This window comes from Mustela putorius, unplaced genomic scaffold (assembly GCF_011764305.1).
Source record: "Mustela putorius furo isolate JIRA1106 unplaced genomic scaffold, ASM1176430v1.1 tig00003859_pilon_pilon_pilon, whole genome shotgun sequence".
NCBI lineage: Eukaryota > Metazoa > Chordata > Mammalia > Carnivora > Mustelidae > Mustela > Mustela putorius.
This window is the reverse complement of record NW_025422011.1, coordinates 20,134,396-20,149,537: the sequence shown is the minus strand read 5'-3', so window position 1 is coordinate 20,149,537 and position 15,142 is coordinate 20,134,396.

The following is a 15,142-nucleotide window of genomic DNA, read 5'->3' as shown; positions in this document are numbered from 1 at the left end:
GATTTTCTATAGAGCCAGCCAGCTTTTCAGCTATGTAGGTAACTACTACCTAAGTTAAAAAGTTTAAAATGAATAATATATAATTTCTTTTTCTTAGACACTTTGTTACGGGAATATTGTGCAGTATTTATGAGATCATGACAGAAGTAAAATAAAACCTACTCTTCTTGGAAATCGCAAATTCAAATCTTGTCACTATTACTGCCCTAGATTGCAACCCAGCTCTACTTGACTTTTAATGTACTATATTGTAATTAATCCAGGCAAAAATACAGAGTGACAGTGAGTGGGAAATGTTATATAGCCAAACCTCAAGGCTACAAATTATAAAAGAACACAAATTCTGCCTCAAGCAGTAGTCTGTGTTAGAAGGCATCCTGTTCAAAATCCAGAAATGAACAACTTGGTGTTCTGTTTATTCTGGATGATTAAAAAATCAAAACTTTTATGAACCTATTTTTGAAGCAACTGTATTAAGAATAGAATACTGGATTATTTCAGGTTTGGGAGCTACACCTAAGATATAGTTGAAAACAAGTTTCTGTCATGTCTTTTAGCTTTAAAATCCTTTGAGGAAGATTATTCCCCCTCAAGTTTCAGTGGCATAGGTGGAGGTAGATGGAAACTAGACATTTGAAAAGAAAAAAAAAGCAAAAAAGTAATAAAGTATATTATTTCTTTTATGATTAAACTTAAAGAAACAGTGTCTTTATTACTATGTGTCTTCCATTATGCCTAGTTCAGTGAGCAGCTTTTCAATAATCATTTGCTGATTGCCTATGAATCCCCTGCTGATCTTAACATTTAATTCTCCATCTCTCTAGGTCTAGTACAATCTCATGTTAGACAAGCTCTACTGGGTAGAAAAAAAACAGTGTACTATATTGTGGGCATTTCCATTTATAATGTTTTATTTAAAAAAAAAAATCAAGAAACATCATTAACAGCAAAAATCCAAAGAAAAAAATCAGTAGATCTTCTACTTTCTCACAAAATAAACTTTTTATGTCTTTTTTCTATTCCAGTCTTAACTTTGCATTGCCATAATCATAGGTTGTATATGTTTTTATTCTTCATGAAATATATCTTAATTTGAAATATTTGAATGTTGTACCATTGTCTGGTCTTAGATATTTAAAACAGAAAATAAGTTAACAAATGCAATTAATATAGTACATTTAAAATTAAATTAAATTGACAGATTATATTAAAACAATATGTACAATTATATATAAATAATATATAATTAAAAAACAATTATATTAAAACAATAAATTAATAAATAGCATTGAGGTAAATACAAAAACACAGTTTTTTCTTTAAGTTTTAATTTAAATTCCAGTTTGTTAACATACAGTGTTAACATTAGTTTCAGGTATATAATTTAGTGATTCAGCATGTACATACAACATCCAAGGTCATCACAAGTGTGCTACTTAATCCTCATCACTTATTTAACACATCCCCCCACCCCACCTGCCCCCTGGTAACCATTATTTTGTTCTCTATAGTTAAGAGTGTAAAAACAGGGACGCCTGGGTGGCTCAGTTGGTTGGACAACTGCCTTTGGCTCAGGTCATGATTCCGGAGTCCTGGGGTCGAGTCCCGCATCGGGCTCCCAGCTCCATGGGGAGTCTGCTTCTCCCTCTGACCTTCTCCTCACTCATGCTCTCTCTCTCACTGTCTCTCTCTCAAATAAATAAATAAAATCTTAAAAAAAAAAGAGTGTAAAAACACAGTGCAAAATAAGCTTATATAAGGGGTGTCTGGCTAGCTCAGCCAGTAGAGCAGATGACTCTTGATCTTGGGATTGTGAGGTTGAGCCTCCTGTTGGGTGTGGAGCCTACTTAAAGTTTGTATAATATACAATAGAAAATTCTGAATTTTTCTCCTACAAATAATAAATGCTTTCAAATAGAGATTTTAATTACACATAAGCATATTTCATTTGGAGTAAAGGTAGTAAGGGACAAAGAGAGGAACTGGTTCAAAAAATGATCCGTACGGCTGAGTGTATTAAACTTAAAGAGAAAATGAGTAAAACGAAAGTCCCTTCCAACTCTAGAATTTTGCTTGTTACTAGCATGCAAGCTGGCCTAAAACACCAAATGAACTGTGTCAAATCTCAAATTACTCAAAATTTCATCTACTGTACCTCAACATACTAAAGACCACATATATATGCCAAGCTTAAATCCCACTCAATAAAGAAAGGTTGAAAGTTTTCCCTTTAAGACCAGTAACAAGAAAATGGTGGGCCATCTCACTAGTTCTATTCAACTTAGTAGTAGAAATCCTCACCAAAGCAATGAGGCAGTAATAGTAACAACAATAAAAATGAAAGCCACCAGAATTGGAAAGGAAGAAGTAAAATTGTCTCTATTTATAGATTATATGTTTTCATGTATAGAAAATTTTAAAATCCTAAAGACTCCACCCAAAATCTCTTAGCTCTTATAAAAAAATTCAATAAAGTTGTAGAATACAAAATTACCATATAAAATCTATACATTAGTATATGTGTGTTTCTACACACTAACAACAAATCATTTGAAAAAAAAATCCATTTACAATAGTGTCAATGACAATAAAATACTTAAGAATACATTTAATAAAGGAGGTAAAATATCTCTACACTAAAAACTATAAAGCTTTGATGAAAGACATTAAAGATGACACAAATAAATAGAAAGATACCCTTTGTCTATAGATTGGAGGAATTAATATTGTTAAAAATGTCCATGCTACCCAAAGCTATCTACAGATTCAACACAATCCCTATCAAAATTCCCATGGCATTTTTTTACCGAAGTCGAAAAAAACAATCCTAACACTTAGGTAGAACCACTAAAGACTTCAAATAGCTAAAGCAATCCTGAGAAAGAAAAACAAAGTGGGAAGAATAACCTTTTCTAATTTCAAGCTATATTATAAAGTTATAATAATCACAATAGTATGGTATTAGCATAAGAACCAGCAACACAGACCAACAGAACAGAATCAAGAGCCCAGAGGTAAACCAAGCATATTCAGCCAACCAATATTCCACAAAGGAGCCAGGAATACTCAATGGAGAAAAGACGATCTTTTTAATAAATGGTACTGTGAAAATTGGATGTTCCTATGTAAAAGAATGAAACCAAACCCTTATCTAACCACCTCACAAAAATTAATTCACAATGGATTAAAGACTTAAATGTAAGATCTGAAATCATAAAACTCCTGGGGGGGGGGGAGAAAAAAAACCTTTAAAAAGCTCCTTGATATGTGTCTTTCTTGGTTATGACACATAAAGCACAATTCTACATTATTAGAAACAAACAAGTGCGGCTACATCAAACTAAGTCTTCTGCAGAGCAAAAGAAACCATCAACAAAGTGAAAGGAAAAGCTATGGGATGGGAAACAATATTTACAAAACATATATCCTATAAGGGCTTAATATTGAAGATATAAAGAAATTAAACAGCTCAATAGCAGATAATAATTATTATTATAAATAATCCAACTTAAAAATGGGCAAAAGACATGAATAGACATGTCTTCAAAGAAGATATTCAAGAGGACAATAAGTACATGAAAATGTGGTTGACATCACTAATCACTGCAATGGAAACCCAAAACACAATGAGATATCACCTATGCCTCTTAGAATGGCTATCATCAAAAAGACAAGAAATAGGACATCTGGGTAGCTCAGCTGGTTAAGCCTGACTCTTGGTTTAGGCTCAGGTCATGATCTCAGGACACGGAAATGAAGCCATGCACCTGGCTCTACCCTCAGCAGGGAGTCTGACTGAGATTCTCTCCCTCTTCCTCTGCTCCTCCCTCTGCTCTCTCTCTCTCTAACAAACAAACAAAATATTTTTTAAAAATAACAAATGCTGGTGAGGATGTGGAGAAAAGGGAACCCTTGAGCACTGTTGGTGGAATTGTAAATTGGTACAGCTGCTATGGAAAGCAATGCCAACATTCCTCAAAAAATTAAAAATACAATGATGGTGTGATTCAGCAATTCCACTTGTGGATATATATTCAAAAGATACAAAAACACTATACTGAAGAGATATCTTTGCACTCATGATCACTTCAGTATTATTAGTTATATCTTTATGGCAGATCTAGAATTTGAAACCAAGCAAGTTGACTCTATTCATATTTATTAAGTACTGTGTAAATTTATATTGATTTAAAAGTTGCTAACATGTATTAGAGTCTGCATCTGGAAAGGCGTAGGGGACCAAATCAAAAAGGTATTTAAAGCTCAAATTTAGAACATTTCTAGTGTTTCCCTCAGTCACATGCATTTTTTAAAAGCAAAATCTGAAAAGCTTGAATTATGAAATTATAGTCTGAGACCCAGATTACCAGGGTGTGGATAACATAGCATGAATCTACAATTATGAACAGATAATGCTTTCTAGGGGTTTTGCAAGTGGTCCAAGCTTGTTACATTTTATGGTTCCAAGCAGCATTATTTCCGCTAAACATCTTGTGGCACTGACACTGGCTACATTTACATTCATCATCTTCCTTTTTTAAGATTTAGATTTCTCATCCATTTATCACAAAACTAAGAAAATTTCTGTCTGTTTTGGTAATAAAAAATTGTTGCCTGTGTGTCAAGAACTGACCAGTCTGATGACCTCGGATCTTGCTTAGCCTATAATTAATACACATCAACAATCCATTCAAGTGGTGAAAAAAGATGTGAGTCATCCTTGGTGTAAGAAACAAAAGCTTTCATGGTTTTCCCCATGTTTTCTCATTGAATTAAATGGGCTTCATTCTCCAGTTATCCTGAAAAAAAAAATAACTAAGAGCTTATAGAGAATTGATTATCTTTCTTTCACTCACTCACCTGATAAATACTAATTTACTATATATACTACTGTGCACCTTCTTTGGGGATTTAATAGTGAATGAAATAGACAAGTCCCCTGTTTCTTACTAACAGAGTCTTAAAATAAACAAGTCAAAATTAAGAAAATCAGAGGTGCTTGGGTGGCTCAGTCCATTAAGTGTCCGACTCTTGATTTGGGCTCAGGTCACAATCTCAGGTTGTGAGATGGAGTCCCAGGTCAGACTCTGCACCAGGCATGGAGCCTGCTTAAAGCTCACTCCCTTTCTCTCTGCCTCTTCCTCACCCCTGCCTCTCTCTTTCTAAAATTAAAAAAAAAAAATCAAAGACATACAGATGTAGACAAGTGAAGATATGAAATACGGCATGTAATAGAGACTGGAGTATCTTCACCTAGGCTAGCCGAAGAGTTCCTCCTGATATTTTACTTTTGAGTGAGAACTGAAGAGAATAAACATGCTAGCAGTGCAGAGATTGTCACAGATCTGTCAAATATAAATTTCTATAATTTGTCAGAACATGGTAATGAAAACCATATTAAGTGATGCTCTACCATCAAGGTTAAGAAAGGGTTTCTAGAAGCAAATATTATTTTCTCCAGGATTAAGAGGCCAATCCCAAGGAAATCTAATTACTAGACAACAGAATATTTTTCAGAGTGCACTTGCAGGTAACCCAGTAAAACAGTGAAATTCATTTTTTACTCCTGTTCCACAGATGAGAAATCTAAAGCTCAGTGAGTTTAAGGTACAGCATAAAATAGACAAAGCTACTACACTTGTTAAAATTCGTTATGATAATTATAGAATAATAAGAAAAGCAATAGCTGCTCTTCAATACTATCTTTCCAAGCACTTTATTGCCCAACTGCATTCTCACATTGATTCTGCCAGTTTGTATTACTAATTCATTCTACTTCCATTTTACTAGTGATAAAAGTGGGGTTCAGAGGAGCCTAAACAAGTAAGTGGAACATGGGTGGTGTGTGGAAAATCCACCATTTAACTCTAAAGTTGATGAACTACCACGACAATGTCAGGTGACCTGAAAAGATAACTGGGGCACTACGTTTGTATCTTTAGGCATCATGCTTAGCGAAATAAGTCAGGCGGAGAAAGACAACTATCATATGATCTCCCTGATATGAGGAAGTGGTGTTGCAACATGGGGGCTTAAGTGGGTACGAGAAGAATAAATGAAAGAAGATGGGATTGGGAGGGAGACAAACCATAAGTGACTCTTAATCTCACAAAACAAACTAAGGGTTGCTGGGGGGGAGGGGGTTTGGGAGAAGGGGGTGGTATTATGGACATTGGGGAGGGTATGTGCTTTGGTGAGTGCTGTGAAGTGTGTAAACCTGGTGATTCACGGACCTGTACCACTGGGGATAAAAATACATGTTTATAAAAAAAATAAAAAATTATATTAAAAAAATTTTTAAAAAAAAAGATAACTGGGGCACCTGGGTCACTCCATCGATTGAGTGTCCCACTCCTGATTTCAGCTCAGGTGGTGAGACCCTCTGGTAGAGTTCCATACTCAGTGGGGAGTCAGCTCATTTCTCTTTCTCTCCCTCTGCCTTTCCCCTACTCGCCTTCTCTAAAATTAAATAAATAAATAAATAAATAAATGTATATTTAAATAATTAAAAGACATGTAACTATGTTTTATCACAATATTTTTGAAGGAAGAATTATCAATAGGAATTAATTAAATGGCTACCACTGGGGAGCTTCCCCCACCCAACTGATGTATAGGACAATTAATCCATTTTTCTTAGAAACACCATTAGAAACACATAAACCAGGGCGCCTAGGTGGCTCAGTGGTTTGGAGCCTCTGCCTTCGGCTCAGATCATGATCTCAAGGTCCTGGGATGGAGCCCCCCATCGGGCGCTCTGCTCAGCAGAGAGCTTGCTTCCCTTCCTCTCTCTCTCTCTGCCTGCCTCTCTGCCTACTTGTGATCTCTGTCAAACTAAACAAACAAACAAACAAACAAACTTTAAAAAACATAAATAAATAAATAAATAAATGACACATAAATCTTCCAGCATAGAATCTTACTCATGCAGGACTACCAGTACTTTAAAATAAAGTAAAATCTCATATTTTGACGTATTGCTAGCACTTTTTCAATTACAAAATACTTTCAAAGGCAGTTTTCTCATGCAGTTCTCGGAAAGGACTGTATGAAGTTCTTACTATTGTTCCTCTTTTTTACAGATGAGGTCACTCCATCACAGTGATTTGCTTAAAGTCCCACAAACAATACATAGCAGAACTTGCTTTAAACCATTTCCAGGGTTTGTCTAGTACTCTTTCTAAGCTATCATGTTTCTTTTCGGATAAATGACCTACTTTTGTCAGAGCCCAAAGTGTATAGGAACATAAATAGGGAAAGGACAGAAGTCAGAGGATGACAATAACTGTGTGTGTATGTCTGGAGATCTTACAGGACAATCTATATATGCTCATTAAAATATCACAAGACAAAGCTAGACAGTACTTTTCCCAGCTCATTGCTGCCATGCTGAAAAACATCTGCTGAATTTTGAAATAACTACTGTCAAAGAAGACTTCATTCATCTGTGAACTGGTTGGATTTTCCTATTCTATAGTGAGGGAAGTTAGTGCTGCAGGTTTGAACTATGACAGAAGAGAGAGAAACAAAGGATTAGCATAATTTAAAAGAAACCCAAATATTAATAAGGTTAGTAATTAATATAAGCAACAAGAAACCGAATATTGCTCCTCTGCAGGGTTTTCAGAACCTTGTAAAAATGGCCAGCTCAGGTCCCCAGAGTGAAGTCCAATGATTAACACGGTATCAGGTATGACAGGAACCAGCACTACCTAAGTAAAGAGCTTGAACTCTGAGGTTAGGGGTAACTGGCCTTATGCCATTAACTCTTCAAACTGCTAGCTATTTGACCTCAGGCAAATAGCTCAATCTTTCTGTGTCTTAGTTCCACCACCCTATAGAAATGAAACTTATACTTAACTTCTGTTTTTTTCATAAAAATCATTTTTAAAAATATCATGAATGTACTCTGTAGCACATAGTGGGTGTTTAATGTGTATTTTTCATTTTTCTTTTCTTTGCTCTGTAGTAATCTGAAGAATATAAGAAAATAAAAGTGGATGAATAATTCAAGGATATTTCCAGATGGAAAAGTCTCTCCTACAGCTAGTTCTTTCAGTGTACTTATTTGTTCTAAGGTCAATATGATGAAAATACCAGAAACTGAAATTACAATCCAGAATATATAGTGTTATGTTTGTTCTGAATCTCTATTTTAGAAAAATAACCATTTTGAGGTGTATCCGTGATCAAACTCCAACTGTATTTTGATATTGAGAGCAGACAGTTTCAAGCCTCACTCCTCTTTGTTCTCCTCTGCCCCACATCCAGATAAGACAATAGAAGGGTTGAGTACTCCCCTGCTTTAACAGGTGGAAAAATCCAAACCACACAAAGCCCGGTACTCTCACCTGGGAATCCCCACCCCAACCTCAACACCTACCAACATAAAACAAAGCTGTAAGCTGTCACTTATTCCCCTTATCTAAAGCCATCCAGGACCAGCTTAAATGTCTGTCTACTCTCCCCTGAAAGCCGCATTATTTGAGTAAAAAACCTCTCCATACCTTGTTGTTATGTGTGGGGCATCATCAGTCTTCACACATGAACCAGTTTTGAGTGATGAGGGAAGACCATACTCTCAATAGGGTAATCACAAGATTGGGTCATTTTCATAAGGCAAGTTATCCATACTAAATTGTGTGCAAGGGATGCCTGGGTGACTTTGTCAGTTGAGTGGTCAATTTCTGGTTTGGGCTCAGGTTATGATGTTAGGGTCCTAGGCTCAAGCCTGAGTAAGGCTCTGTGCTCAGCAGAAAGTCTTCTTCAGGATTTTCTCTCTCTCTCTCTCTCTCTCTCTCCCCCCCCCAACTTGCTTTCTCTCTAAATAGATAGATAGATAGATAGATGAATCTTTTTAAAATTTAAAAAAAAAATAAAACGTGTTCAAGAAAAAAATAGGTACATAAGAGTATATATGTGCACATGCATTACCTATGTGTATAATGTATTATATACATATACACACACACACACCCCATATAACTGTATGTATGTGTGTGTGTTTTATTTATTCTTACATGCCAAGCATGAAAGCAAAGAATACAAGTTGTCTTAGAATTCTTAGAAAGAACAATGGCTGAAAGCACACTACATGAACGAGAGAATACAAAAGAGGTTTTTATTATTTTAAGATTTTATTTATTATTTGTCAGAGGGAGAGAGCACAAGCTAGGGGAGCAGCAGGCAAAGGGGGAAGCAGGCTCCCTATTGAGCAAGGAGCTCGGCAACACTCAATTCCAGGATCCTGGGATCACGACCTGAGCCAAAGGAAGATGCTTGACAGACTGAGCCACCCAACGCATCCTGAAAGAGGCTCTTATTCTTGACTTTAGCTGGGCTATCTTTTGAATATGATCCCATGAAGCCTAGGTATGAATGAAAATAATTTGTGAATAAGAAATGAAATGAATGACTGGAGGCCCAAGCTCTTTTAAAATCCTCACCTCTTGGGGCACCTGGGTAGCTCAGCTGGCTAAGCATCAGTGTCTTGATTTTGACGAGGTCATAATCTCACAGTTGTGGGACTGAGCCCCATGCTGGGCTCCATACTAAGTGTAGAGTTTGCTTGATATTGTCTCTCTCTCTCTCTCTGCCTCTGCCCCTACCCCACCCCCTTTGCCCATTCTCTCTCTCTCAAAATAAAATCTTAAAATAAATAAAGTAAAAAAAATAAAATAAAATACATCTTTAGAAAACACCACCTGGATGCCAGCACCATCACCTCTTTGATGTCTTGGAATGAAATATAAAGTTCCAAACCAGGGTGTACCTTTGGTGAAGAGCTGAAGAATTTCATTTTATAAAGTTAAATGGGTAAAATAACTGCCCTCAGAACAGTAAATCCACTTTATTGTGACTCTAAGTAGTGTTTAGACCAAACGTCAGTGAAATGTGGCCTATTCAGTAGTAATGGATAAATGGTCATTGGAAATATTAATTCTAGAATCACTTATAAATACAAAAACTCAGGGATGATCAAACTGTCATTTCAAATCAGTAGGAAAATTATCAAGTATTTTATGTGTTTTGCTGGGAAAGCTAATATGTAGAAGGGAAAAACTGTGAGTTCCTACTCTATACCTTACAGAAATGCTAATTCTACCAAGATTTCATATTTAAAACTCCGTTCAGAAATAAATATTAATGACAAAATATATGGAATAGTAGGAATTTCCATAAGAAACTCAAAAGATAGATCAAAAGATGTGACAACCTTCTATCTATCACATTATAGGACAGAATGTTAAAAAGTTACATTTTTTGAAAGTAATATAAACATACATGCAAAAATTTTAATATGCAAAGGCCTTGAGAAAGAAATCCCACTTTTGAACAATAATTGTCAATAGAGGTAGGGCTGGCATTCATTGCTTATGCATAAGCATGCTTGTATTGATTGGTTATAGGTGATGCCAATTTTTATTGGTTTTGCACTTCTATTAATTAGTGTGTGCATTCTTATAGTCAGTGTTCATGCCTTACTGTTTATAAATATTTTGAATATATTATGGAGATTAGGCATGTCAGGGTGTGTATTCAGACAGGCATGTACATATTAGATAGCTCCTTTTCTATGTTGCATGCAATAGAGAAAAAATAAACATAAAAAGTGATTATTAATAAATAAATTTATAAGTAAATCATTCAAAATTTATATTTGAGAATATTATGCATCCATTAAAATCATTACAATCATCTATATTTATGTGACTACATATGTACAAGAGAAATGTGTGGGAATATGGAGACAGACACTGGTAAGAGTCTGAAGACTAGGGGTGCCTGGGTGGCTTAGTGGGTTAAAGCTTCTGCCTTTGGCTCAGGTCATGATCCCAGGATCCTGGGATAGAGACCTGCATCAGGCTCTCTGCTCAGCAGGAAGCCTGCATGCCCCCTCTCTCTGCCTGCCTCCCTGCCTACTTGTGATCTCTGTCTGTCAAATAAATAAATAAAATCTTAAAAAAAAAAAAGTCTGAAGACGAGGACTGTGTAGATGGAAAACACTAGTTATATAGGTCTATTGTAGTTGAATGTTTAATTTATGTATATATGTCTGTATAGCACATGGTGTTTTAATATGTATATTATATGCTCTAAAATATATTGTATATGCCATTATAAATAATATCACTTCAGTAAAAATTATAACGAGGCAGACCATGAATTTAGTACTCTACAGAAAGAGTATGAACTGCTTTAGAAATAACAATGTATGTCTTTAAAAGTGAAGCTGTAGGAAAGACTCTAGAATCAATCCCTTTACTTTTTTTTTTTAATTAATTTTTTATTTTTTATAAACATATATTTTTATCCCCAGGGGTACAGGTCTGTGAATCACCAGGTTTACACACTTTACAGCACTCACCAAAGCACATACCCTCCCCAGTGTCCATAATCCCACCCCCTTCTCCCAAAAACCCCTCCCCCCAGCAACCCTCAGTTTGTTTTGTGAGATTAAGAGTCACTTATGGTTTGTCTCCCTCCCAATCCCATCTTGTTTCATTGATTCTTCTCCTACCCCACTTAAGCCCCCATGTTGCATCACCACTTCCTCATATCAAGGAGATCATATGATAGTTGTCTTTCTCTGCTTGACTTATTTCGCTAAGCATGATATGCTCTAGTTCCATCCATGTTGTCGCAAATGGCAAGATTTCATTCCTTTTGATGGCTGCATAGTATTCCATTGTGTATATATGCCACATCTTCTTGATCCATTCATCTGTTGATGGACATCTAGGTTCTTTCCATAGTTTGGCTATTGTGGACATTGCTGCTATAAACATTCGGGTGCACGTGCCCCTTTGGATCACTACGTTTGTATCTTTAGGGTAAATACCCAATAGTGCAATTGCTGGGTCATATAAAGTACTCATGAAAGAAATTGAGGAAGACACAAAGAAATGGAAAAATGTTCCATGCTCCTGGATTGGAAGAATAAATATTGTGAAAATGTCTATGCTACCTAAAGCAATCTACACATTTAATGCAATTCCTATCAAAGTACCATCCATCTTTTTCAAAGAAATGGAACAAATAATGCTAAAATTTATATGGAACCAGAAAAGACCCCGAATAGCCAAAGGGATATTGAAAAAGAAAGCCAACGTTGGTGGCATCACAATTCCGGACTTCAAGCTCTATTACAAAGCTGTCATCATCAAGACAGCATGGTACTGGCACAAAAACAGACACATAGATCAATGGAACAGAATAGAGAGCCCAGAAATAGACCCTCAACTCTATGGCCACTAATCTTCGACAAAGCAGGAAATAATGTCCAATGGAAAAAAAGACAGCAGCCTCTTCAATAAATGGTGCTGGGAAAATTGGACAGCCACATGCAGAAAAATGAAATTGGACCATTTCCTTACACCACACACAAAAATAGACTCAAAATGGATCAAGGACCTCAATGTGCGAAAGGAATCCATCAAAATCCTTGAGGAGAACACAGGCAGCAACCTCTTCGACCTCTGCCGCAGCAACATCTTCCTAGGAACAACGCAAAAGGCAAGGGAAGCAAGGGAAAAAATGAACTATTGGGATTTCATCAAGATCAAAAGCTTTTGCACAGCAAAGGAAACAGTTAACAAAATCAAAAGACAACTGACAGAATGGGAGAAGATATTTGCAAACGACATATCAGATAAAGGACTAGTGTCCAGAATCTATAAAGAACTTAGCAAACTCAACACCAAAAGAACAAATAATCCAATCAAGAAATGGGCAGAGGACATGAACAGACATTTCTGCAAAGAAGACATCCAGATGGCCAACAGACACATGAAAAAGTGCTCCATATCACTCGGCATCAGGGAAATACAAATCAAAACCACAATGAGATATCACCTCACACCAGTCAGAATGGCTAAAATCAACAAGTCAGGAAATGACGGATGCTGGCGAGGATGCGGAGAAAGGGGAACCCTCCTCCACTGTTGGTGGGAATGCAAGCTGGTGCAGCCACTCTGGAAAACAGCATGGAGGTTCCTCAAAATGTTGAAAACCCTTTACTAAAAGTAACCAAGCTTAAATTCTAGCCTCTCCTCCAGTTGTTACAGGAGATGCAATTCCTATATCTAACTGCACAAGACTGCTCACTGCTCAGGAATAGATTATACACACTCTAGCTTCAGTGCTCTGTTTAGACTACTCCTTGATCATGAAAGTTTCCTCTCACCTTCACTCTCTCTTTTTGTGTGTGTTATGCATAATGCTAACCATTCTAATTACAGCTCAAATATCATCCTCTCTGTAGATTTCCCAGATACTCCCTGGGAAAGCTGATTCTCTGTCCACTGTGCCTTATATTACTTTTTAAATTAAACATATACCATCTCAGGTTATAGGTTTCAGATGTGTGTGTGTATAAGTAAGTGTGTGTGTGTGTGTGTCTGTGTGTGTGTGTGTGTTTTACGGGAATCTCTCTCCAATACTTGTCTCTGACATCCTTTATGGAGACAAATGTCCTATTTGCCTTTGTATCTCCAGAACATAACAAAATACATCAGAAGTAGGAAGGGTTTAAAAGATTTTGTTGCATTACATTTATTTCAATTCAATAAGAATGTACTCTACAAAGGGCTCTAAATTTGATTATGTACATGTACTTTAAACTATATTCAAGTGCAAGATATTGTGAGATGTTTTTGAATTCCACATCACAAACAGAACTCCAGTATAGTTTATAACCTCAAAACATAGTAAAGTAAAATTGAATGAAGAATGTAAATAATTCACTTCTAGGTCTTTGAAATTCTACAAAGACAGGACTGATGTTCTTTATATATATTTTACATATATGCAATATGATTTATATTATGCATTTAATATAAATATTTTATTATATATAAATATATATTCACTGAACTATTTTTAATTAATCTTCTTTATGCTATTCATTTTATATTACTACAAACCATAAATTAATTAGCACTTTGTGATGATGATGGTTGCTGTTACACAGTTACATGCACTATTAAATAAATACTTGAAAGTTTAAGTAATAAACTCCTCTATTTTTTGATAGAGCAGGAGCAAAAGAAAGGAAGAACAGAGAGGGAGAGACTTTTAAAAATAGTTCAAAATGGATATTATTATAATCCAAATTTTCTTATTAAATTTCTATTATCAGAGAACTCTGTGCTTAATTTTTTAGTGCCTAATTAATTCACATAATCATAGGAAATAGGCTAGTAATAAAGGCTCTACTATTATGCTATCCACATAAAGTAATAGATTTAATGTTGGCCACCATCAACCAGATGGTTTTTTCCTCCCATTTTCTAATCTTAAAGAGTTAACGTGATAAAATTTCATTAATAACATATGTACATGATGTGAAATATTTCAATAATAATGAATTATATTGATTATTTGCTCAAATGATTATAATTCAAATGTGCTGGGTTACATTAAATACACTATTAAAATTAATCTCACCTGGTTCTTTAACTTTTTAAAATGAGATTATAAGATAATTTAAGTTTGCATGTGTAGCCTATATTTGTGTGGCTTATCTTATGTGTCACTTGGACAGTAGAACACTTTTGAGACAACACTTGAGCAATATGACCTCTCCTGGAACTTGATATTTCTAAGAGGATTAGGGTGACCATCTCCTCCAGTCTGCTCAGGGCTGAGAGGCTTCCTGGGATGGCAGAGATTGGCAGTAAAATAGCACAGTCCAGGCAAATCAGTTGATCATTTCATACATAAAACTTTTTATCATGGTAAATTAAGTCTGGTATCTTTATCTAGAGGTTCCACAGGTGCTTAAAAATTAACAAGTCCAAAAACTGACTTGCTCATCTTTTCCAACTCCAATCCCATGATTTTGAAACTCTGTTAATGGTGTCACTATCCACCTCATCATAAATTAAGAAGAAAACATAAAACTAAAACAAATTCAAAATTTAGGATTATCTTTGATCTTTATGTCAATACTAATATCTTAACAGTCATGAAATTGATGAATACTTCTTATGTCTTGTATCAATTTACCCTTTCCATTTTCTACACCTGTGCCTTCTTTCAGTTACTCATCATCAATTAGCAAATTGTGGGAAAAGATAAGTTTGTTAGGCTTTCATACATGTTAAGTTTTAGGAGTTAGTGTGGGGTTCACGTGGGGACA